Here is a 6,228-nt window from a genome sequence, read left to right on the forward strand (position 1 = left end):
CATTTTAGTCTACAATAGGTATTAAGTTGTTGATGCAGCCCGAGAGCACGGGATGAATCGTGGGAGAGAGGACTGAAGCAGAGGGCAATAGTGACAGTCGGATAATCAGTTAGGCGAGCATGCAGGTGCTCTAAGGCATAGAGCAGTGGGCCAACCCTACATCGGCAGGTAAAGCTGACGGCAGGTCACAGGATAGAAAATCCTATGTACTCACATGTCTGTGAGCAGGCATGAGGGTAGATTTAGCAATGACACATGGGTTAGTTGCATTATATCCAAATCTTATACTAAGAAACACCTATGAGAACATGTGTGTTTATAAAAAGATCCCATTCACAATAGCTATAGCAGTAAAACCTTTCCTAGAAATACCCTAACATGAAATTTCGTTAGAGCTCTCATTAGAAATCTGTAAAAGTTTGAAAGAGTTGGAGAAGAAGACAGTAAAGACAACACATGTCATGACAACACACAGTATGTAAATTTGGTGGGATCTGGCATCTTCACATGGCAACTTTAAAGCAATTCCAAAGAACCCAAATTACTTCAGTTATGTCACAGCTAAAAAGGGATGTTTATACCCCTGCTCTGAGAGGACATGTTTTGTATAAAATGAAATGAGCTCTACTTCTCCATAGTCCGTGTACACGTGTATAAACCTGATTTTCCTACTAAAGATGGGGCTCCTCCATGTTTTGAGGTGAAGGAACTCATTAGCCTCTAGCTCACAAGTGCTATTTCTACTGTTTTCTTGAAGTAGACCTGAAAAAACCGAACATTTTTCTTGAAGTAGACCTGAAAAACCGAAGTAGACCTGAAAAAACCGAACATTTTACCTGTGCAATCTGACCCTTTAAGTGTTTGTTAATAGGTGACTATGAAAAAATATATGGACAGACAGGCATTACAAATATTTCCTTCTGTCAGCTGAAGGGCACCTCCCACAGCTTTGCTCTCAATGTAATCCTGATGTGACAAGGTCCTTTTTTAAACCTCATGCTGTTCCACCCTAGCAAGTCGCTCGCTAAAAAAGAATACACACAGCCAGCACATTATCCGAGAAAAGGAAAGAAATAATGCAATGAATAACATAGTCTTAGAATTTTGTGAAGTTGTGTCAGTTATAAAATCACTTTCAAATTATTTCCTTTGGTGCTGGAAATCAGAATTGTGTGGTCTTTCAAGGAAAAATTCTCACTTTAAAGAAAGATGTATTCGGTGTGCTCCTAGGTTATTGAGAAAAGGATAGAAAACAAAGCTGCCATCTGCATGCTGTACGGAGAAAAAGAGCAGGAATGTTATCTGTGAAGGCCGTGAAGAAGCCGGCTTGCTTGACTCTCTGTCAGAAGCATGCTACAGCAATCTTCTGATTCTAATATGAAGCTGTAGTAAGGATCATTGCACTAATGCATGAGGATTTGTGATAATGTTGCAGAAATTTTACTGTCAAAACTGAACTGCAGTGTAATGACTTTTGTTATCATGGTTTCTAATAACTATTCAGCATGAATTGACCCTACATATGTTTTGCTGCAGTAATGTGTCAGTAACTCAAAAAGCTAAAAAGGAGATAAAAAACAGTCAACACAATGCTATGTATGACTCCATGACAACCTTGCTCCATTCTTGCTGTTAATATCATTAAAGCAATCACAGCAAAGACACTATGCAAGCTGAAAGACCACACGGAAACAAAGCTGAGGCGCGGAGGCAGTTCCGGCCAAGGACACCTGCGAAGGACTCGTCACTGGTGGCCCCTTCCTACCTCCAAGTCTGTTACTCTCCACTGTCGGGAGCCTGTTCGATGTGGTTCCTTTCCTGCCTGTGCGATGTGTTTCTTCTCTCTCTCACAAGATAACGCTTTCCTTCCTCCTTCCTTTTTTTCCATGTCTTTGCATCTCTCCTTCTCTGCAGCATGCATTCACCTTAGCATCTCTTTATTGCAGTAAAGAAGAGATAATTAAATGATGACTGGTTACTACATACCTCTTACATGGCAGTCACCCTGCTATGCATTTACCGCATCTGTACAGCATTGAACTCTGAACCTACCATCTCCTCTGTAGTCAGTTACAGAAAACATTATTGTTATGTTTTATCACTTAATTTATAGAATTCTATTAAGCAACTGGGAATTACCCATTTTTCCTCAGGAAACTAAAGGCTGCTGCAACCAAGTCCCACAGACTGAGTGGCTTAAACAGCAGAGAGGTATTGTCTCACAGTTCTGGAGGCTAGAAGTCCAAGACCAAGGTGTTAGCTGGGTTGGCCCCGAGGGTGGGAGGAAGGATCTGATCAGGCCTCTCCTTGGCTTGTAGATGATCGCCTTCTCCCTGCGTCTTTCCATCTTCTCGTCTACGTGTCTGTCCAAATCCCCTCTTGTGATACAGGCACCAGGAACATTGAACTAGAGCCCGCCCTAAGGACCTCATTTTAACTTATTATCTCTGTGAAGAGACTGTCTCCAGTCACATTCCGAGGTCCTGGGGCCTTCAGCACATGTGTCTTAGGAGAGGGGACACAATAAAGCCCCTAACAGGTGCTGTGCTGTGACTCACGGTCACACTACTTGTAAGCGGGAACCAGAGCCTTGGACTCAAGGCCATGGACTTGCTGCTACTCCACAGATTCTCTCTTCTCTCCTTCCCTGACCCACCTGTTATCCGTACACGGTGTATCATTGTCTCTTTAAATGCAAACATATTTTAATCATAAACACTTTGCAACATTAGTTATACTGGGGGGAAATGAGAAAGAATATGAGTGCTGAGAAATAGAGACTCCCATTCCTAAAAGAGCAAGGGACTGAGACAGCAAGCACGAGGGGAGGAGGAGGGTTATGGTAACCCCACTATCCCAGTATCCTCCTATATAGGAAGCATGTGGGTGAAGGTGAGGAATCCCGCAGTGAATCCCCCATCAGGCTTGAAGCCCAGCTTATTAAGAGCAATTCCGCCAACCTGGGTGGGGTCTTTCCTACCTGAAGGGCGAGGACGGCTGTGGCCCTCACGGTATCTGGGGACGGCCCATCTGCAGGCGTTGAGAGTGTGGCGAGAGCAGGCAGCATGCCCGTGAGAGACCGACCGGGCTGCCCACATGAACAGCCAGCTGCTTAGGGGCTTCCCTCTAGCGATGTCTCACCAAGTTTTACATTTCAAGCATAAAGAAGTAACTCCAGGACAAAATAGTGTCTAAATCGGAAAATACCACACTAACTGCAGAGTTACATTCTCAACATTTTATGACAGGAAGCAGTCCGAAAAATGTCCACATAAACGTAAAGAGCAAATAAAGCACCCTGGAACGCCGCATCCCGGCAAATGATTGCTTATGTCATGGAAACAGATACTTTTGAATGAGCAAACGGACAAAATACGGCCGGTTTTAAACATCCAGATGGCCAGAGAGCATGGGGAGCTGTTCCCACCTCCCTAAAACTATGTGCACACAAGTTTAAATGAGGTACAGTTTTAACGAGATCAGAAAGATTGATTGTACACAGTGATGGTGGGGAGTGTGTGGGAAAGAGGTATTCATTCATACAAGGTGAGTACTCTCATTTGTCCACAATGAAGATCACCAGCCCACTTACCTCCTCTCCATAGTAACTGTCTTCCTATTAAAACTCAGGTACTTCAGCTGCTAATATAGATCAGGCCCCTCCCATGTGGTCTGTGCTCCATTCCCTTCCACTTTCTCATAGCCATCATTCATACAATTTCCCATCTATTATTATAAAAGCCTAAGCGACTGTTACGACAGAACGACCGGTCGCTATGACATGCACTGACCACCAGGAGGCCGACGCTCAACACAGGAGCTGCCCCCAGACCACAGGCCCTGATAGCCAATGGGGCCTGCAGGTCAACCTCCTGGTCCCTCCCCCGGCCAGCAGGCCCTGTCAGGGCCAGGCCCCCAGGCTGAGATGGGGAACCTGGGGTGGGTGGCAGCGGACACAGACCCTTTCCCAGGGGGACCGAGGGCTGGCTCCCTCCTTGGGGCCAGTGACCAGCCTCCCAGGTCACTCCCCGCCCCCCCCCCCCCCGTGTCCTTCCCCCAGGCCGCTAGGCCCCGATCAGGTGATCACCTGATCGGGGCCTGCCGGACAACCTCCTGGTCCCTCCCCCCAGCCAGCAAGTCCTGATCGCCTGATTGGGGCCAGGCCCCTGGGCTGGGACAGGGAACCGGAAGTGGGTGGTAGTGGGTGTGGGCAGCAAGGGAAGGAGGAGCGGGGAAAGAGGGGAACTGATCGGCCCTGATTGCTGGCCAGGCCTAGGGACCCCACCTGTGCATGAATTTCGTGCACTGGGCCTCTAGTTTTTTTTATATCCTCAGATTTTCCCTTTCTGCTGCCTTATTCCCATCAGTATACTAACACACTGTAATATTTAACATCTGAAAATCTGTCTTTTAATTCCACATTCCTTAGAACCCTTTATTTTGTTGTTGTTGTTGTTAAAAAACTTGGAATGAGTTATCCATCTGCATTTGCAGTCTTTCCCTTATCATGTCTCATTCTCTTCTCTCTGCAGTACCACTGTGTCCATGATTTCCATGATGTCAAGTCCAGGACTGTATATCTGGCCTCATCTTGCTCAGTAGCTCACCAGTATTTGATCACTGTTAGCCGTTCTCCTGGAAGCATCATTTGCCTTGACCGTGACACCATGGTCTCTCTTTTTCCTCCCATCTCACTGGACACTCTACGTGCCTTTTACTAACAGCTCTTATTCAGCTCAAATTCCAATAGTTGGGGCACTCCATCCAGTGCTCAATTGTAGGACCCATTCACATCCTCTCTTTAGGAGACACCTAAATATGGATAAATTACACAAGCATAATTTTGAGCAGAAGAAGCCACAAAGAGAGCACATACTGTATATGATGTGTGTGTGTGTGTGTGTGTGTATGTGTGTGTGTACTTAACCCAGTGGTCAGCAAACTGCGGCTCGCTAGCCACATGCGGCTCCTTGGCCCCTTGAGTGTGGCTCTTCCACAAAATACCACGGCCTGGGCAAATCTATTTTGAAGAAGTGGCATTAGAAGAAGTTTAAGTTTAAAAAATTTGGCTCTCAAAAGAAATTTCAATCATTGTACTGTTGATATTTGGCTCTGTTGACTAATGAGTTTGCCGACCACTGACTTAACCTATGCTGTTAGGAGGCAGGACAGTATTGTCTTTGATGGGAAGTAGTGGCTACAGAGGACATCAGGGGGCGTTAGGAAATGCTGATGATGTTCTGCCTCCTGGCCTGGCGGATGTGCACATTGAGCTATATACTTAGGATGTACATGCTTTAATATATGTGTGTCATAATTCAGTTAAAGCTTAAAATCATTCAGATCCCCATTTCCTGCTCTTACCTCACAGACTGCGTAAGCCACCCACTTCCCCCCATCACCCCACCCTCTCACCTGCTCTCGACAAAGGCTATTTTTTTTTTTTTATCCTGGACCATTAGACTCAGGTCCTTGAAATTTTAAGATCCTTATAGATGTGCATCTCCCACATATTTCCTATACCTGGCTTCATCTTACCATTGAACTATCACATTAAAGGACCCCTCCCCGCTCAGAGCAGCCTTCCCAGAGGCCCTAAAGTTGTCCCGCAGCCACCCACTCGCATGTCACTTTATTTTCTTCATCGCACTTAACGTCTGATATTTCATTTTATGTTCATTTGTTCATGGTCTGTTTCTGCCAACTGAACATAAGCTTAATAAGAGTGAGGAGCTTATTATCTTATTCACAACCATAACCCCAGCACCTAGAAAAGTGCCTGGCAAATATTTTTTCAATTACTCCCTGATCGTTCCCAGTGGGGTGTCTAACAAATGTTTATGCTTACCACTGACAGCGCTCCTGCTTCTGGGAATTTGTAAGAAATAGTCGGAAAAGTCTGCAAAGACGTATGTGTGACGATGCTGATTATAGTGCTGCTCATGAAAAGGGAAAACTTCAGCATCTTTAACATACAACAGTATGGATTATCTAGGTATAGAATTGGCTGAGTATACAATGGAGTATTATACACTCTTTAAAAGGAATGATATAAATAGCCTTGGTACCTATTTAATTGAAAAATCAAGCTATAATCGAGCATGTATTGCGTGATTCCTACTTTCTGTTCTCATATGTATGAGATTTTATGACAATTATTTCTAGAAACCTATATTCCAGTGTTGAGCCTCTGGATGATTTTCACTCTCTTCTTTATTCCTTTGTTTA

The sequence above is a fragment of the Cnephaeus nilssonii genome (assembly GCF_951640355.1).
Source record: "Cnephaeus nilssonii genome assembly, chromosome: 11".
NCBI lineage: Eukaryota > Metazoa > Chordata > Mammalia > Chiroptera > Vespertilionidae > Cnephaeus > Cnephaeus nilssonii.